General features: G+C 41.4%; 1 pseudogene across 1 annotated transcript; it reads left to right on the top strand.

Annotated features, from left to right (window-relative positions):
* The first annotated feature begins 469 nt into the window (after positions 1-469).
* On the top strand, positions 470-4,875 carry LOC146494691 (uncharacterized; annotated as a pseudogene). Its single transcript, XR_014871532.1, has 3 exons — positions 470-834; positions 3,192-3,396; positions 3,491-4,875. The product of XR_014871532.1 is annotated as an uncharacterized LOC146494691 (transcript).
* Positions 4,876-20,811: the final 15,936 nt, after the last annotated feature.

Raw genomic sequence — 20,811 nt, 5'->3', positions numbered from 1 at the left:
TTGGACTGCTATTTTAAGAACATCCGTGCAGTGTCCTTGCAAAATCAAATTGCTGCAGCGATGACAGGGGCAAGTTCTTTCTAGGAGAATGTGGGGTCCCACTGTCCAACCCAGCATTAGATGTACAACGCCGGAGAGCAAGGTGAGTGCTTGACATAACTGGATCAAAAGCATATTAAGAAAGATTGTTTCTTTGATCTGACAGAGAAACCCTAACCCTGTACTCATAACACTCAACCACATATGTTGCTGTATGTCAGAGATGTTCGCCCCTTGTATTTTGGCTTTTTCATCTCTCCTGGCTGTAATTCATTTGCATGCATTAAAAACCACAGATACCTGAGCACTGAACCCGAGGATGCCATGGCTGAGTTAGCATCAAGCTCAGTAGGAGGACTACAGACACCAGGACAGGCCAGGTACACTTTTTTTTTAAATTAAAAAAAAAATATATATATAAAATAAAAAAAAATCACACACTACCACAAGTCAACCTGTGGTACAAGTTTCCACATTTAAAAACTTTTGATGGATTTCCATCCCCCTCCTCTACACCTTTCGTGTAGCGCATCATCTACGCACCTGCCACTTCAAGAATGGGATGCCTTCCTCCAGGCTTTTCCGGTCACCCTGAATGGAGAGCCACCATCCAAACGCCAGTGTGTACAGGCTGGCTTTCCACAGCACCGGTGCCACTACAAGAAATGGAGGGATATTCAGCTGAAGAAAAGGGTTGGGTACATTCTCGGTAAGGCCTGGGCATGTCATGTTAATGGAGCCTTTTCTGTTGCATTGATTTGTTTGTTTTGTGTGTATTTCAGAATGAAAATACTTTAATAATCTCTAAGAAAATTATGTGGGTTACACTTGTGTAGAGACAACAAGTAGCAGACTGAACTAATTAAATAATACAATAGATGTAAGTACAACCCACCCAATGTTTCAGTATATTATTGACTAACCAAGTTTATGGATGGATTATCTCAGCTGTTCTTCTCAATGAAGTTTGGTCCATTTAAAGGATCCTGCCATGCGATTGCATTTGTCCCTAACCACCAGAAACCCTCACGTTAACCGAGTGCGTTTTTCAAAAAAAGTTAGCGTTCATCCTCTAGCTTCAGTGTGTTTATATAGCTCTGTAGCTAGCAACCACGTAGTACATCATTACAGGGTGGGCCATTTATATGGACACACCGTAATAACATAGGAATGGTTGGTGATATTAAAGTCCTGTCTGTGGCACATTAGTATATGTGAGGGGGCAAACTCCTCAAGATGGGTGGTGACCATGGTGGCCATTTAGAAGTCGGCCATCTTGGATACAACTTTTGCTTTTTCAATAGGAATAGGGCCATGTGCCATATCAAACTTATTGGTAATGTCACAAGAAAAACAATGGTGTGCTTGGTTTCAACGTAACTTTATTATTTCATGAGTTATTTACAAGTTTCTGACCACTTATAAAATGTCTTCAATGTGCTGCCCATTTGATTGTCAATGCAACCCTCTTCTCCCACTCTTCACACACTGATAGCAACACCACAGGAGAAATGCCAGCACAGGCATCCAGTATCCGTAGTTTCAGGTGCTGCACATCTCATATCTTCACACCATAGACAATTGCCTTCAGATGAAGATAAAAGTCTAAGGGGGTCAGATCGGGAGACCTTGGGGGCCATTCAACTGGCCCACGACGACCAATCTACTTTCCAGGAAACTGTTCATCTAGGTATGCTCGAACCTGGCACCCATAATGTGGTGGTGCACCATCTTGCTGGAAAAACTCAGGGAACGTGCCAGCTCCAGTGCATAAAGAGGGAAACACATCATCATGTAGCAATTTCAAATATCCAGTGGCCTTGGGGTTTCCATTGATGAAGAATGGACCCGCTATTGTTGTACCCCATATACCACACCAAACCATCACTTTTGTTGGTCCAACAGTCTTGGAGGGATCCATCCAATGTGGGTTAGTGTCAGACCAATAGTGGTAGTTTTGTTTGTTAACTTCACCATTCACATAAAAGTTTGCCTCATCACTGAACAAAATCTTCTGTGTGAACTGAGGGTCCTGTTCCAATTTTTGTTTTGTCCATTCTGCAAATTCTGTGCGCCGATCTGGGTCATCCTCGTTGAGATGCTGCAGTAGCTGGAGTTTGTAAGGGTGCCATTTGTGAATAGCTAATATCCACTGAAGGGATGTTCGACTCATGCCACTCTCCAGTGACATGCGGCGAGTGCTATGCTGTGGGCTCTTGCTGAATGAAGCTAGGACAGCCACTGATGTTTCTTCATTAGTGACAGTTTTCTTGCGTTCACATTTTGGCAAATCCAACACTGAACCAGTTTCACGAAACTTAGCTAGCAGTTTGCTAACTGTAGCATGGGAGATGGGTGGTGTCGTAGGGTGTCATTGAAATCTGCTGCAATGACCCGGTTACTGCCTTCACCAGATATCAACACAATTTTGATCCGCTCCTCACGTGTTAACCTCTTTGACATGTTAATGGCTGTGAACAAAGAGAAACTTGTAAATAACTCATAGTTAACTCAAAGAATAAAGTTGAAACCAAGCACACCATTGTTTTTCTTGTGACATTACCAATAAGTTTTATGTGTCACATGGCCCTCTTCCTATTGAAAAAACAAAAGTTGTATCCAAGATGGCCGACTTCTAAATGGCCACCATGGTCACCACCCATCTTGAGGAGTTTGCCCCCTCACATATACTAATGTGCCACAAACAGGACTTTAATATCACCAACCATTCCCTTGTTATTACGGTGTATCCATATAAATGGCCCACCCTGTATACTAGCTAACCCAACTTCAATAACCTTACAAACGTCATTGCTGTTTAGTTTCCCGTCTTCCTTTATGTCAGAAGTGATAGCAGGACAGTATGTTTTTAATTTTTCAGAAATCCCTCAATCAATACATGATATATTATTTCATCTTAGAAATTTTTGGGAGACTTCCCGCATACCACTAGATGGATTCCACATAGTGAAACACGTACCACAATTTGAGAACCACCTATCAAATATACACAGATAGCTCAATTATAAATATAAGCAATTTTTCAAGGTACAAATATGTGATTTTGGCATTTTCTGACAATGCATATGGTTGATTTTTCATTTTTAAGCTGCACTAATCACTTGCATTATTTCTTGGGACCACTTGAGCAGGTCAGTCAATTGCCAGAAGAGGTAACCCACCTAAACCTGCACGAGTACAGATGGCACACCAACAAGCCCACTGTCAATGCCATCTTGCAGGCCTGGATTGCTCCGCAACCCAGTATACAAGACAACGAGTCCCTCATGTCTTCGATTGCAGAGCAGAAGTGGAAGGGCCTGGCTTTGCAAGACTTTGGGGAATGGAAGGGCAAAGGTCAAATGCACACATTTACACTACACGGTCTTTAAATTGCAAGTGAACGTTTCTAAGAGCCCTGTCATGACCAATGGTCTCTTTCAACTTACAGGTGTGATCGCACTTATGCCTTTCTGCAAAGGGGATGTTGTGTGCGATTTCCACGGGACATACATCAGTGAAGCAGAAGGGAAACGGAGGCCCCAGTCGGGGTATCTGTTCTTCTTCAGGGACGAGTGTGACCGAGGTATGTGCATCGATGCCACTGCATTCCCCTGTGCCTGTCATCCCGACATTGAAACCTATGGAATGCAAATGAACCATTCCTGGAAAAATCCCAACATCAAGCCCCAGAAGTTTACAATGAACTTCCCTGCAAGACCTTAGGAGACAATACTTTTCATTGCCCTGAAGGACATCACAGTTGGTGAGGAGTTGTTATGGGACTACGGAGTAACTCACAAATCTTATGGTGGTGAAGGGGAAGACTTGGAGTGGCTGGACAGCTGACTTTGATTTTATCTGTTCTTTTTTTTTTTCTCTTTGCTTGGGTTTTTTTGATGCAGTGATTTTGTTCTTCCCTAAGATGGCAGTAGTTTGTTTAAAACAAACAAACAGCTGTTTTTACATTGTCTTGCCTGTAATTTAAATGTGGTTTGAGGGTTTTTTTTTTTTTTTTTAAATTTACGTATTGAAATGAAAAGTGTCATGTTTCCAAATTTCACTCTGTTTTATATTGTATTATATACGTTCACCGTTTCGTGTTTTATTGTGAAGGTCTTGTGTTTCCATGTTCAGGTGTCTTGTTTTGCTTCCTTTGTGGCTCCATTTTAATTTCTCATCTGTGTTCCCCGCGTCCTGACGACTGCTGAAGAGCATGATGATTAACATAGCCAAGGCGATTATGAAACACGTCAGGTTTACAGCTGAATAATAATAATAATAATAATAAAAATAAATGCGAGATACTAGCTCTACATGAGTGTCTCCTGCAGTCAATATGTAATATACAGATGAAAGATGAGGTGAGATATCTAGGCATTATCTCTTGTCATTTGAAAGATTAACTATTAACAGAAAATAAGAATATCTCAAGAATAGACTTAGAATAGAAAATTCTAAGTCAATTTTAAACAGGTGGTTGCAGATTGTTTGGGAGAATTTGGACAGTCTGTCTGACCTCGGCATTGACTCATACTTGTTTAACAGCCCGAGTCTGTGCTCAGGTGTCGCACTTTGGATAAATAAGAGCCGCTAAGCAGCTTAGCAGTAAATGAAATGCACAGATAAGTCTGAGGTGAAAGCAGTTTCTCAGTAGTCAAGTACACGAGTCTGTACAGTGCAATCATTTGACAGTGTACTTGATGACATCTCTGTTATAGAGTTTTTACTGCCACCCCCTCTTAATTTAAATATGAACAGAAATTACACAGATAATTTTAAAAAAGTATCTTAAGCATGTTGGGATCATTCGCTTACATGTATTATGAAACAGATGGTTTGGCGACAGTGATCCAGGTAAATGATAGATGGACACCTGATCAGAGGAGAAGGGCTTAAAAAGGTGTCTGTATGTTTATGTAATTGTATATATGGAGGACAGATAGCCGCAGCGATATGTTGCTCATCAATGACCAGCAATTAAGGGAGAGCTACCAAATGACAGTTTGCACAAAGATGGCATTACATCCCAAGCCTCCACCGTCCCGGTAACAACAGATTACCATGGAGAATATGGTTTTCAGCTGAGATTTTAGAAGGCTGGTAAAGCAAAAATAAATACATAAATAAAAATAATAATAATGAAAATGTCATTCTGCTGCATTCAAAACTTAAACTATACTGGCTGATCAGTTACTGTACAGTGACAAACTGTTTTCTTACTCAAGTACATAAAGGTTGACTAGATTATAAGAGTTAAAGGTGATCAGTCAAGCTGTTAGCGTGTTATTTGAAATCATAACAAATGCACTTTATAAAATAAATACCTAAAGGTTTTTCAGAAATTATTACATAGGATAACAAAGCCATACTTTTACATATATTGAAAACAAAAGAAGCTTTATATTAAATGTACATAGTATTGGGGTAGGGGAGCTTGAAAAGAGCATGAAGGGTTTTTGATATGCATGTGTCTTTTTTCACTAAGCCAAACATGGCCGTATTTATATTCTCGATTTATTGGTCCTTTCCCAGTGGAAGCAATGTTAAATCCTGTTAGCGTTTGGCTGGTTCTGCCTCTTAACATGAAGATGCATAATATTTTTCATGTCTCCCAGGGAGTAGAGTTCACACCAGGCCTTTGAAAGATATAATAATTCTGTCATACACTACAACTTATTTCTGCACAGTTATTGTTTATTCTGTTCATTATACAATCAGCTACTGTTCTGTCAGACCTGAGAAACATGTTTTGTCCCATCCTTTGTGTTCCGATTTGGCATATCTCCAGAACCTCAAGAGTCATCAAAATTGACCGGTCCTTGTTAACTGCTCCTAAATTAGCACAAAAACCATTTTCAACACCAATGTTATATTCAGCCTTGTTTAGCTGTAACAATATCTCAAAGTAGTGTTTAACATGAATAAATAGAATTCGACATAAAAAAAAACTACAGTGAAAATACAAATAGGCACTGAAAGGGTATTACAAAATGAACAATGTAAAAAAATAAATTTATAAAAAATAAATTGAAAACCAAAGACCAAACTCAACATGAAGGTAGGTGTGTGTGTGTGTGTGTGTGTGTGTGTGTGTATGCACATGAGTGACATGTGACACTCAAGTGACAGTGAGCCTTGCAAACATAGGCATCACATTTTCAGCATCTCAGGCTTCTTTTGTTGTCTCTAGGGGCACAGACGATAGGCACATGGGAAAGACATGTGTACCTGTGTTTGTTCATTCAATGGCTATTCAGTGGGTGTCGTTCACTGGCTCATTCAATGGGTCGTTCAGTGGCTAATTCAGTGAGTGTTGTTCAGTAGCCCATTCACTGAACGACCCATTCAGTGGGATACCATTAATTTCCTATGGCGATAACTTTTGACCGGGACGTTTTTCAAAAGGTATTTCTTACACTTACTAAACAGACCCTATATAAGGGGAGGAGTGCTCAGCTCAGTCATTCGGGCCCTGAAACTCAGAGGACCAGTGTCTCTTGATTTATGACCACAGTGTCTTGGTTAACTAAGACAACTTTTTTTTATCTGCTGTCTTGAAAGACTGTATTTACAGTACAGGTAATATTTTTGCATATTCTTAACTGTGGCAAATTGCAATTTCTTGTTCTTTACTTATTTGATTTTAATGTGTTTTACTTACCTGATTACACTTTGTGTTCTTTCCAGAACACAACAGCCATGGAGGACATTGGTGTCAAAAATATGAAGGGTTTGGCGGATGCTTTCCGCAGATCTCAAAGTGTTTAGTATTTCCTCCTGGACCCCAACATTTTCATTCCACTGAAGGCAACGACGGTTGATCATCCCACGAGACTTACGATTGAATTTGATTACGACGGAGTGGTGGTGGAACTAAAAACATTGGAAGGCCTGAATATACCCTTTTCTAGGTTGAACATGGCACCCTTCAAAATGCACCAGCTGAAAAACACCTGGCACACCATAAAGAAACACTTTGACCTTAGTAAGGTGTCTGCGGAGGGCTTAAAAGTGTTCCGAAAGGTAAGAGGCTTTGATTTTGCCTACCTGGACGGGGGATTCAAGTTAGAAGCTATAGTAATTCCCAAATCCCTTGTGGTGGTGGACAGAGTCTGTAAAATGCCTGACTACTTACCAAGGCACACGGTGGACCTTGTTAATGGCATCTTAAAAAAAAAAAATTGGTTGAGTTGCTCAAAGACCTTCCAATGGAAGACCTGACCCGACCCACGCAGCAGAAGACCATCATTCAAAACAAGGGTACCATGAACGTATTGTCGCAGGATCAAGCGTTCACGCTCTCCAAACTTGATGAAGCGAAGAGGATGTTTCGGAGCATCCAACGTTGGAAGTCCGGTTCTTCGTCTATAAATTTGGACACAAGACAAAGGACCCTTCAATTTGTGGGAAATGCTGACCCTGACGACATCGTACGATGTTCTCTGCACGTGGCCTGCAACCTGATACCACTGGACCCTCACACAACACTTTTCTGGTCAAGAGCAGGACTGGAAAGGATGCTCTTCACGTGCATGTCCATGCACGAGTGTGTTAACGTGCAGACAGAACTCGACCAGCACCCACCGGACATCTTGCCAGCTTTGGCAGAGATTGCCACTAGGCCTTATGTCACCTTCTGGCAATTTTATGTGGACAGCCCACACACGCATTATATGTCCACATTCCGGCACCCCATTAGTGGCTTGATCGTCACTGATGGCCTCAGACACCCGAATTATGTCCAGGCGGTGGCCACCAGAGCTGAGGACTACAATGTCCACATGATGGACTTGGCCAGGAAGGCAGCAGGTAATTATAACCTGAGAATAGAAATTGTGGAGGGGAAAGAAGGGGAGGAACTGGCAGACTTTGAACATGCCTCAACTATGTGTGGATTCTTCAACATGAGGACATTGCAGAAGTGCCTGACGGACTTCCCCCTCATTGTCCCCTTTAAACGGGAACAGGAACAGCCAAGCGTGAATGAGATACTGTCTCGCTGTCTAAAGCATATGGCTGACCAGCTCCGGCAACTCGGGGAAAAGCACACAGGCAAAGGCAGCTTTCTCCCAGTGTGGAAGGCATTCCAGCTGGAGCTGGCATTATACAGGCACCCCTTGTCCAACATGGACAGACAGTACTCGGCCTCATTGGGGACCAGCTCGCTGCACGAGTTCAGTGCAACCAACATGAGGGGCTTCATGGGCCTGGGTGCAGCAACTGGTGCAGCTATTGACGACAGAAGCTTTACAAGGACTTGAACTTGGAAAGCTTCTGCTGAAAGATGGCATCTTTATCTCAGAGCTGCAAGGGGGAAAATGCCCAGAGAATCTCAAGGGACACAATCTGACTGCACTGATGGAGAACTTGGCCACCAGAGACTCCTTCCCAACCCCATTCACCTTTGCCCGGGCAAGGAAGCTTGTTGAAGGGGAAGGCAAGAACGTACAAGAATGCCTGAGAGCAGGATTCCTCGAGCTGAAGATCAGGTGGTTCCTGGACAATAAGTACTGTGACATAAAGGGAACAAGGAGGGCTTCTTGGAACTTGATGGATTATGTAAAGATACATAATGACAACAGGGAGCCTTCCATCGAGTCCCAGGCCATTGCCATAGTGGGGGAGATGGAGTGCCGTGGACTGTGCTACGCCAGGACCCTTGAAAGGTACAGAGAGCATGGAATGCCATGGCTGCCCCAAGTGATGAAGAGGATTCCGGGGAAGACTGAAAAGCACACGTGGAACAAGGTCTTAGTGCTGGTCAGCTCAGTGGGACTTATGAATAAGGATTTTGTGTCCTATGAGAAACGGAAGGACCTACTCCTGAAGCTGAAGATGACACAGGCAGAGCTCCAAAAGTACAGGATCCTTTCGACATCAGTTTGTGAAAAAGTTTCCGGCTTCATTCTCTATAAGCTCCACTACGATATCCTTTATCGAATGGGGAAGATCTGAAAACAGCTGTTCACAAACGCAGTCCATCTAATCTGACTGAGCTGGAGCTGTTTTGCAAAGTAGAACGGGCAAGGATTTCAGTCTCTAGATGTGCAAAGCTGGTAGAAACATACCCTAAAAGACTGGAAGCTGTAATTACAGCAAAAGCTGGTTCTACAAAGTATTGACTCAGGGGGCTGAATAATTACGCACACCCCACTTTTCAGTCATTCATTTGTTTAAAAAATAAAAATAAAAAAAAAATGTGTGGAATCATGTATGATTTTCGTTCCACTTCTCACGTGTACACCACTTTGTATTGGTCTTTCACGTGGAATTCCAATAAAATTGATTCATGTTTGTGGCTGTAATGTGACAAAATGTGGAAAAGTTCAAGGGGGCTGAATACTTTTGCAAGCCACTGTAGATGCTGCCCTCTCAGTCCTGAGACCAGATCCAAACCTGCACCAGGTTAAAGAGTCAATAAGGCTTAAAAAGTCCTTATGTATACATATTGGGCCTCAGGGCTGGGCACACTTAACGGCTCCTGTTCATTACTCTTATTACTATTCCTCTTTTACTCCTTACATTTTAAAACAAATATCTGAACTTTGTATTCAGAACAGGCTTGTTACTTCAGGTTTAACTCATTTGGCTCGAGTTGTCATTTCATGTCACTGCAAGCCTCCAAACCGATCTGAGCCTAAACAGAAATCCTGTTCATTCATTAATCACCAGGAGATGGAGCATGAAAAGAGATGTGTGCCAAAGTCAGGGATTAAAGTGGGACAGTGTTGTTTTTTTAAATTCTTTTCCCCCCCCACAACATCTGAAGGACTGCAGGTGTTAAGTTGTGTTTGTGGTACTTCGGCATCCAGCCAGCCCTACAGAAGGAGGGAGTGCCAGGTAGTTTTAAATACAGCGTTTCTATCAGCTCTACAAAGATCAGCAAACACACAAATTGTTTGTGTGCAGTTTGTCTCGCAGTGTGTTGGAGCTAAAGGTCCAGCTGCTTATTTCACAGGGTGAGAAAAGAAAGAGCGAACTTCTTCGAACTTTATTAATCCCTCGGGTGGGTTCCTCCAGGAAATTTGGTTTCCAATAGCACAGCACCGACAGAAGTTACAGGATGCATGTGAGCAGAAATATACCATATATACACATATATAAATACAGAGTATATGAAAGGAATAAATAGGAGTAGGAATACAAGGGAATTGCTCATTTCAAGTATTGTGAGTCTAGTGGACCGTTGGATATTAACAAAAGTATTGTACAGTAAAAAAAGCACTACAGCTCAGTAGTTCCCCCCTCCCTTGTCCTCCTGTCTCCCCTCCCTCTCCCCTCCAGAGAGGAGTTAAACAGATTGATGGCATGTGGGACAAAAGAGTTTAAGTCTGTTGGTTCTTGTCTTTGAGAAAAGCAACCTGTCACTGAACAGACTCCTCTGGTTGTTGATGGCCGTGTGCAGAGTATGCCCAGCATTGTCCATAATGTCCAGCAGTTTTAGTGTCCTTTTCTCTGCTACTGTCACCAGAGTGTCCAGCTTCATGCTAACAGCAGCCATCCTTCCTGATCAGTTTTTCCAGCTTTTAAAGCTCACATGTCCTCATGTTTTCAAATCTGTACATGTCACATTATGTTTGTTCATACTGTGACATTTAAAGGCTGCATGAAAATCCTCTGCAGGTTAGTGCAGGATAAACAGGTTAGTTTGCTGTGATGGTTTAAAGTAAAGAACAGTGTGTGACTGCTGCACAGTGGCTGTGGATGCGCACAGGTAGCTTACATCATGTGTAGCAGAGATTCAGCCGACTTAGCTGATGATGGTTGTATAGTGTTTAATATAAAGACAGCATAAACTGTGTACGGTCAGTGTGGAGGATGAAATCAGGACAACTCATGAAACATCTGGTTGGATTCAGGTGTGTCCATCCACAGAGAGCAGCAGGTCACCTGATCACACTACGAAAATCTACTGGAGCTATTAATAGGTTCAGTGAGCTCTGAACTAAAGTAGAAACATCCTGCAAACAGCTTCTTTTACTTTCTTTCTCCGAGTACATTTCAGTACTTTTACTTGAGTAACGAAGTTGAATCAGTACTTCATATTCTACTACAGCACTTTAGTACAGATAAAATAATTATTGTGGGTGATTTTAACATCCATGTTGATGCTAAAAATGACAGCCTCAACATGGCATTTAATCTGTTGTTAGACTCAATTGGTTTCTCTCAAAATGTAAAAGAACCCACCCACCACTTTAATCACACTCTAGATCTTGTTTTAACATATGGCATAGAAACTGAACATTTAACAGTGTTTCCTGAAAACCCTCTCCTGCCTGATCATTTCTTGATAATATTTACATTTACAATAAGTGATTACGCAGCAGTGGAGAGTGGACTTTATTAAAGTAGATGTCTTTCTGAAAGCGCTGTAACTAAGTTTAAGAAGATAATCCAGCCACTGTTATCATCGTCAATGCCCTGTACCAACACAGAGCAGAGCAGCTATCTGAACGCTACCCCAACAGAGGTCGATTATCTTGTTAATAATTTCACCTCCTCACTACGTACGACTCTGGATACTGTAGCTCCAGTGAAAACTAAGGTCTCTAATCAGAAGTACCTGACCCCATGGTATAATTCTCAAACACGTACCCTAAAGCAGATGAGTCGTAATCTGGAGAGGAAATGGCGTGTCACAAATTTAGAGGATCATCATTTAGCCTGGAGAAATAGTTTGTTGCTTTATAAGAAAGCCCTCCGCAAAGCCAGAACAGCTTACTACTCATCACTGATTGAAGAAAATAAGAACAACCCCAGGTTTCTCTTCAGCACTGTAGCCAGGCTGACAAAAAGTCAGAGCTCTTTTGAGCCAAACATCCCTTTAACGTTAACTAGTGATGACTTCATGAACTTCTTCACAAATAAAATTTTTATCATTAGAGAAAAAAATTACCAATAATCATCCCACAGATGTAATATTAGTGCCAAATCACAACAAATGTCGCCTCAAGGCGCTTCATAGATACAGAGAAAAGCCCAACAATCATATGACCCCCTATGAGCAAGCACTTTAGCGACAGTGGGAAGGACAAACTCCCTTTTAACAGGAAGAAACCTCCGGCAGAACCAGGCTCAGGGAGGGGCGGCCATCTGCTGCGACCGGTTGGGGTGAGAGAAGGAAGACAGAATAAAAGACATGCTGTGGAAGAGAGACAGAGATTAATAACAGATATGATTCAATACAGAGAGGTCTATTAACACATAGTGAGTGAGAAAGGTGACTGGAAAGGAAAAACTCAATGCATCATGGGAATCCCCCGGCAGCCTACATCTATTGCAGCATAACTAAGGGAGGATTCAGGGTCACCTGGTCCAGCCCTAACTATATGCTTTAGCAAAAAGGAAAGTTTTAAGCCTAATCTTAAAAGTAGAGATAGTGTCTGTCTCCCGAATCCAAACTGGAAGCTGGTTCCACAGAAGAGGGGCCTGAAAACTGAAGGCTCTCCCTCCCATTCTACTTTTAAATACTCTAGGAACAACAAGTAGGCCTGCAGAGCGGGAGCGAAGTGCTCTAATAGGGTAATATGGTACTACAAGGTCATTAAGATAAGATGGGGCCTGATTATTTAAGACCTTGTATGTGAGGAGCAGGATTTTGAATTCAATTCTGGATTTAACAGGAAGCCAATGAAGGGAAGCCAAAACAGGAGAAATATGCTCTCTCTTTCTAGTCCTTGTCAGTACTCTTGCTGCAGCATTTTGGATTAACTGAAGGCTTTTCAGTGAGTTTTTTTGGACATCCTGATAATAATGAATTGCAGTAGTCCAGCCTGGAAGTAATAAATGCATGAACTAGTTTTTCAGCGTCACTCTGAGACAGGATATTTCTAATTTTAGAGATGTTGCGCAAATGGAAGAACGCAGTCTTACATATTTGTTTAATATGTGCGTTGAAGGACATATCCTGGTCAAAAATGACTCCAAGGTTCCTCACAGTGTTACTGGAGGCCAAGGTAATGCCATCCAGAGTAAGAATCTGGTTAGATACCATATTTCTAAGCTTTTCAGCGCCGAGTACAATGACCTCAGTTTTATCTGAGTTAAGAAGCAGAAAGTTAGTGGCCATCCAAGTCTTTATGTCTTTAAGACATTCCTGCAGTTTAACTAATTGGTGTGTGTTATCTGGCTTTATGGACAGATAGAGCTGGGTGTCATCTGCATAGCAGTGAAAATGTATGCTATGTCTTCTAATGATGCTGCCTAGGGGAAGCATGTATAATGTAAACAGAATTGGTCCTAGCACTGAACCCTGTGAAACTCCATAATTAACCTCAGTGTGTGAAGAGGACTCTCCATTTACATGCACAAATTGGAGTCTATTAGATAGATATGATACAAACCACTGCAGTGCAATACCTGTAATACCTACAGCATGTTCTAATCGCTCTAACAGGATATTATGGTCAAAAGTATCGAATGCTGCACTAAGGTCAAGAAGGACAAGCACAGAGATGAGTCCACTGTCAGAGGCCATAAGAAGATCATTTGTAACCTTCACTAAAGCTGTTTCTGTGCTGTGATGAACTCTGAAACCTGACTGAAACTCTTCAAATAAACCATTCCTCTGCAGATGATCTGTTAGCTGTTTGACAACTACTCTTTCAAGGATTTTTGATATGAAAGGAAGGTTGGAGATTGGCCTATAATTAGCTAAGACTGCTGGGTCTAGAGATGGCTTTTTGAGTAAAGGTTTAACTGCAGCCACCTTGAAGGCCTGTGGTACATAGCCGATTATTAGAGATAGGTTGATCATATATAAGATCGAAGAATTAATCAATGGCAGGACTTCTTTGAGCAGTTTTGTAGGAATGGGGTCTAAAAGACACGTTGATGGTTTGGAGGAAGTAATTATTGAAGTTAACTCAGAAAGATCGATTGGAGAAAAAGAATCAGTCTACAAATGCGTCTCAGGAGGATGCAGCCCATGAATTTGGACACGACTTTTATTTCAGCAAAGTAAGTGTATTCTAAATACCACCTTTTTAAATGGTAACTGTAACGGAATTCAGTTACTCATATTTGTATTTTAAATACGTAACACTGGTACTTGTATTCTGTTACTCCCCAAACACTACCCACACACCACTCCTCACTCCTCCCACCCGCTGTACACTGCGGCTGTATCCAAATTCAGGGGTTGCATACTTCGATGGCCGCATTTGTGGGCAGTGATGTCAAAGCAATGCGACAAAGGCTGTCCAAATTCGAAGAGTCCTCCAAATGCGTCCTTGTTTTCCATGAATTTGAAGGATGGGTCCGGTGTATCCTTCATGTCCCACCATATCCCAGAATTTATTGCAGGCCATACAGGAGATTTTTTTCTGATAGTGATGGCGGTCGAAGCGGAAGAGGAAATCACTTTCAAGTGCAAATATATGAAAATCTTTTGTTAAAGTTAAGTATTTATAGGTGTTGTTTTGTTAGGTTTTGGGCAGTTGGACATTTAATAGAGATTATGTATCAAATTTCAGGAGCAGGACCACGCCTCCAAACACGCTCCTTCTGGTTGTCATCTAAAGGTTGGGCCATTTATATGGATACACCGTAATAAAATGGGAGTGGTTGGTGATATGAAAGTCCTTTTTGTGGCACATTAGTATATGTGAGGGGGCAAACTCCTCAAGATGGGTGGTGACCATGGTGGCCATTTAGAAGTCGGCCATCTTGGATACAACTTTTGCTTTTCCAATAGGAAGACGGCCACGTGACACATCAAACTTATTGCTAATGTCAGAAGAAAAACAATGGTGTACTTGGTTTCAACGTAACTTTATTCTTTCATGAGTTATTTACAAGTTTCTGACCACTTATAAAATGTCTTCAATGTGCTGCCCATTGTGTTGGATTGTCAATGCAACCCTCTTCTCCCACTCTTCACACACTAATAGCAACACCGCAGGAGAAATGCCAGCACAGGCATCCAGTATCCATAGTTTCAGGTGCTGCACATATCGTATCTTCACACCATAGACAATTGCCTTCAGATGACCACAGTGATGCGGCCGATCAATGTTTGGTGACTGATTGTGATAATCCTCAGTGTCACCTTCTAAATTGTGGCTGACACAGATCATCCCCACCCACAGATACTGTAACGGCCACGTGTTTGAAACACACTCATGTACTCTGATCTCCACAAAGTCAATCACTTAAACATTTACAAAATCCAAATCCTGCTTTTTGTTAGGGTGTCTTGGTCAAAATTTCAAGTTGGCTCTGCCAATCAGAAATCTGCGTGAATGAGGTCACTTTCTTTTTACCCGGAAGCATATGGCGCACTCAAAACCAGATCGCAACAAATTGGCTCTTTTGCAAGTAAGTTTGCTGATAGTAATGCCATGTGATTCAGCTAATAACACAAGGACTTCATCATTTGTGAAGCCACGCTGAAAATACTCAGCAATCTGTGCATTCATGACTGGATGTAATACCGGTAGCTTAGCTGTAGCATTTGTAGCTGAGGGCTTCGTTAACCAATTGGAAAATCTAAATTGCCCATAGGTGTGAATGTGGGAGAGAATGTGAGCGCGAATGGTTGTCTGCCTCTGTGTGTTGGCCCTGCGACAGACTAGCGACCTGTCCAGGGTATCCTTATCCAGGATAAGCGGAAGCAAATGGATGGACGGACGGACATTTATTTATGATGTGAGCTCACTCATGTGTCCCCGGTTCCAGGGACTCTGGGTCCGTGAGCAGTATGGACTGATGATTATTATGATTATTATGATTATTATGATTATGATTATGATTATTATCATCATCATCATCATCATCATCATCTTATATGGGTGTATTTGCATCGCGTCCTGCATCTTGGGTGCTCCTTCCCCACACATCTCCAAGGTTTACTATGTTTGTGTTTCACTTTGTGGGTTGAAAAAAAATATATAAAATACTGAATTAGCAAAGATTTAGAGGTATGTAAAAATTGAAAGCAAAAGCATTAAGAGGTGAATGTAAGAGGTGAATAATTTCTTTGCTGATATCAAAATGCAAAGAGATTACATGAAAGTAACAGGTGTTATTGTATTATATCACAAGTGAATCCAGCAAAATTCAATTCAATTTTATTTATATAGCGCCAAATAAAAAAAGTCACCTCAAGGCGCTTCATAGATACAGAGAAAAACCCAACAATCATATGACCCCTATGAGCAAGCACTTTGGCGACAGTGGGAAGGAAAAACTCCCTTTTAACAGGAAGAAACCTCCGGCAGAACCAGGCTCAGGGAGGGGCGGTCATCTGCTGCGACCGGTTGGGGTGAGAGAAGGAAGACAAGATAAAAGACATGCTGTGGAAGAGAGACAGAGGTTAATAAAAGATATGATTCAATACAGAGAGGTCTGTTAATACCTAGTGAGTGAGAAAGGTGACTGGAAAGGAAAAACTCAATGCATCATGGGAATCCCCCGGCAGCCTACATCTATTGCAGCATAACTAAGGGAGGATTCAGGGTCACCTGGTCCAGCCCTAACTATATGCTTTAGCCAAAAGGAAAGTTTTAAGCCTAATCTTAAAAGTAGAGATAGTGTCTGTCTCCCGAATCCAAACTGGAAGCTGGTTCCATAGAAGAGGGGCCTGAAAACTGAAGGCTCTCCCTCCCATTCTACTTTTAAATACTCTAGGAACAACAAGTAGGCCTGCAGAGCGCGAGCGAAGTGCTCTAATAGGGTGATATGGTACTACAAGGTCATTAAGATAAGATGGGGCCTGATTATTTAAGACCTTGTATGTGAGGAGCAGGATTTTGAATTCAATTCTGGATTTAACAGGAAGCCAATGAAGAGAAGCCAAAACAGGAGAAATATGCTCTCTCTTTCTAGTCCCTGTCAGTACTCTTGCTGCAGCATTTTGGATTAGCTGAAGGCTTTTCAGTGAGTTTTTTGGACATCCTGATAATAATGAATTGCAGTAGTCCAGCCTGGAAGTAATAAATGCATGAACAAGTTTTTCAGCGTCACTCTGAGACAGGATATTTCTAATTTTAGAGATGTTGCGCAAATGGAAGAACGCAGTCTTACATATTTGTTTAATATGTGCGTTGAAGGACATATCCTGGTCAAAAATGACTCCAAGGTTCCTCACAGTGTTACTGGAGGCCAAGGTAATGCCATCCAGAGTAAGAATCTGGTTAGATACCATATTTCTAAGCTTTTCAGCGCCGAGTACAATGACCTCAGTTTTATCTGAATTAAGCAGCAGAAAGTTAGTGGCCATCCAAGTCTTTATGTCTTTAAGACATTCCTGCAGTTTAACTAATTGGTGTGTGTTATCTGGCTTTATGGACAGATAGAGCTGGGTGTCATCTGCATAGCAGTGAAAATGTATGCTGTGTCTTCTAATGATGCTGCCTAGGGGAAGCATGTATAATGTAAACAGAATTGGTCCTAGCACTGAACCCTGTGGAACTCCATAATTAACCTCAGTGTGTGAAGAGGACTCTCCATTTACATGCACAAATTGGAGTCTATTAGATAGATATGATACAAACCACTGCAGTGCAGTACCTGTAATACCTACAGCATGTTCTAATCGCTCTAATAGGATATTATGGTCAACAGTATCGAATGCTGCACTAAGGTCTAGAACATAGGTGTCAAACTCTGGACCGCGGGCCACATTTGGACCGCAGCCTAATTACATTTGGCCCGTGAAGCCATACCAAATTACTATCACAGCTGGCCTACTGGTATTATACAGCTTTTTTGTGTATATATATATATATATATATATATATATATATATATATATATATATATATATATATATATATATATATATATATATATATATATATATATATATATATATATATATATATATATATATATATAGTTTATTATTAAGCTTTGCTTGTTCCATATTCAGTTATTCAACAAGACTTGTTTGAGTCCATAAGAAAAGATTCATTCTTGTATCTAGAGGAAGATTTTTTTTTGAATAAATATTAATGTTAGCCCGCGACTTTGTTCCAGTTTTGAATTTTGGCCCACTGTGTATTTGAGTTTGACACCCCTGGTCTAGAAGGACAAGCACAGAGATGAGTCCACTGTCAGAGGCCATAAGAAGATCATTTGTAACCTTCACTAAAGCAGTTTCTGTGCTGTGATGAACTCTGAAACCTGACTGAAACTCTTCAAATAAACCATTCCTCTGCAGATTATCTTTTAGCTGTTTGACAACTACTCTTTCAACAATTTTTGATATGAAAGGAAGGTTGGAGATTGGCCTATAATTAGCCAAGACTGCTGGGTCTAGAGATGGCTTTTTGAGTAAAGGTTTAACTGCAGCCACCTTGAAGGCCTGTGGTACATAGATTATTAGAGATAGGTTGATCATATATAAGATCGAAGAATTAATCAATGGCAGGACTTCTTTGAGCAGTTTTGTAGGAATGGGGTCTAAAAGACACGTTGATGGTTTGGAGGAAGTAATTATTGAAGTTAACTCAGAAAGATCAATTGGAGAAAAAGAGTCTAACTTAACATCAATGGTACTAAGAGTAGCTGTAGATAATATTACATCTGTGGGATGATTATTGGTAATTTTTTCTCTAATGATAGAAATTTTATTTGTGAAGAAGTTCATGAAGTCATCACTAGTTAACGTTAAAGGGATGGTTGGCTAAAAAGAGCTCTGACTTTTTGTCAGCCTGGCTACAGTGCTGAAGAGAAACCTGGGGTTGTTCTTATTTTCTTCAATCAGTGATGAGTAGTAAGCTGTTCTGGCTTTGCGGAGGGCTTTCTTATAAAGCAACAAACTATTTCTCCAGGCTAAATGATGATCCTCTAAATTTGTGACACGCCATTTCCTCTCCAGATTACGAGTCATCTGCTTTAGGGTACGTGTTTGAGAATTATACCACGGAGTCAGGTACTTCTGATTAGAGACCTTAGTTTTCACTGGAGCTACAGTATCCAGAGTCGTACGTAGTGAGGAGGTGAAATTATTAACAAGATAATCGACCTCTGTTGGGGTAGCGTTCAGATAGCTGCTCTGCTCTGTGTTGGTACAGGGCATTGACGATGATAACAGTGGCTGGATTATCTTCTTAAACTTAGTTACAGCGCTTTCAGAAAGACATCTACTTTGATAAAGTCCACTCTCCACTGCTGTGTAATCAATTATTGTAAATGTTACCAGGAAATGATCAGACAGGAGAGGGTTTTCAGGAAACACTGTTAAAATGTTCAGTTTCTATGCCATATGTTAAAACAAGATCTAGAGTGTGATTAAAGTGGTGGGTGGGTTCTTTTACATTTTGAGAGAAACCAATTGAGTCTAATAACAGATTAAATGCCATGTTGAGGCTGTCATTTTTAGCATCTACATGGATGTTAAAATCACCCACAATAATTATTTTATCTGAGCTCAGAACTAAATTAGATATAGAGTCTGAGAAATAAGACAGAAACTCTAAGGCCCAGGTGGACGATAGATGATAACAAGTAAGACTGGTTTCTGAGTTTCACAGCTGGGGTGGACAATGTTAAGCATCAGGCTTTCAAATGAATTAAAAGTCTGTCTTGGTCTTTCATTAATTAATAGACTGGTGTGAAAAATTGCTGCCACATCGCCCCCTCGACCTGTGCTTTGAGATTTCTGGTAGTTAGAATGACTCGGGGGTGTTGATTCATTTAAACTAACATAATCATCCTGCTGCAACCAGGTTTCTGTAAGACAGAGTAAATCAATTTGTTGATCAATTATTAAGTCATGTACTGACAGACTTGGAGGAGAGAGACCTAATATTTAATAATCCACATTTCACTGTTTTACTCTTTGGTTCAGATGTGGATACTGTATTGTTCTTTCTTTGTAATTGTTTAAGTTGTTTGTTGCTGGTTTTTAGTTTGTTTTTTGTCTTTTTGAGAGCTGACACAGTCTCTATGGAGATGGGTTTTTGGGGGGGTAGCAGGAGGAGAGAAGCTGCAGAGAGGCGTGTAAACCTGCAACTCTGCTTCCTGGTCCCAACTCTGGATAGTCATATTTTGAGGGGTTTAATAAATTTGTCCATATTTCTAGAAATGAGAGCTGCTCCATCCAAAGTGGGATGGATGCCATCTCTCCTAACAAGACCAGGTTTCCTCCAGAAGGTTTGCCAATTATCTATGAAGCCCACATCGTTTCTGGGACACCACTCAGACAGCCAGCAATTTAAGGAGAACATGCGGCTAAACATGTCACTCCTGGTCTGATTGGGGAGGGGACCAGAGAAAACTACAGAGTCCGACATTGTTTTGGCAAAGTTGCACACCGATTCAATACTGATTTTAGTGACCTCCGATTGGCGTAACCGGGTGTCATTACTGCCCACGTGAATTATGATTTTACTGAATTTACGTTTACCCTTAGCCAGCAGTTTTAAATTTCCTTCAATGTCGCCTGCTCTGGCCCCTGGAAGACAATTGACTATGGTTGCCGGTGTCTCTAGCTTCACATGTCTGAGAACAGAATCACCAATTACCAGAGTTTGACCCCTAGCGGGTGTGTCACCAAGTGGGGAAAAACGGTTAGACACATGAACAGGTTGGTGGTGTACCTGGGGCTTCTGTTTAGGACTATGCTTCCTCCTCACCGTCACCCAGCCGCCCTCTTTCCGCAGCTGCTTGGGATCTGCCGGGGAACAGCTAGCGGGGCCTACGCTATCTTCGGCTGCACCAGCTACAGGGGCCTGGCTAGCTAAGGGTGAGTGAAGGGTGCGAAGCCGAGTCTCCAGATCAGTAATCCTGGCCTCCAGAGCTGCAAATATGCTACATTTG

This window comes from Neolamprologus multifasciatus, chromosome 20 (genome assembly GCF_963576455.1).
Source record: "Neolamprologus multifasciatus chromosome 20, fNeoMul1.2, whole genome shotgun sequence".
NCBI lineage: Eukaryota > Metazoa > Chordata > Actinopteri > Cichliformes > Cichlidae > Neolamprologus > Neolamprologus multifasciatus.
The sequence above is the reverse complement of the archived record's forward strand: the minus strand, read 5'-3'. Positions and strand labels throughout refer to the sequence as shown.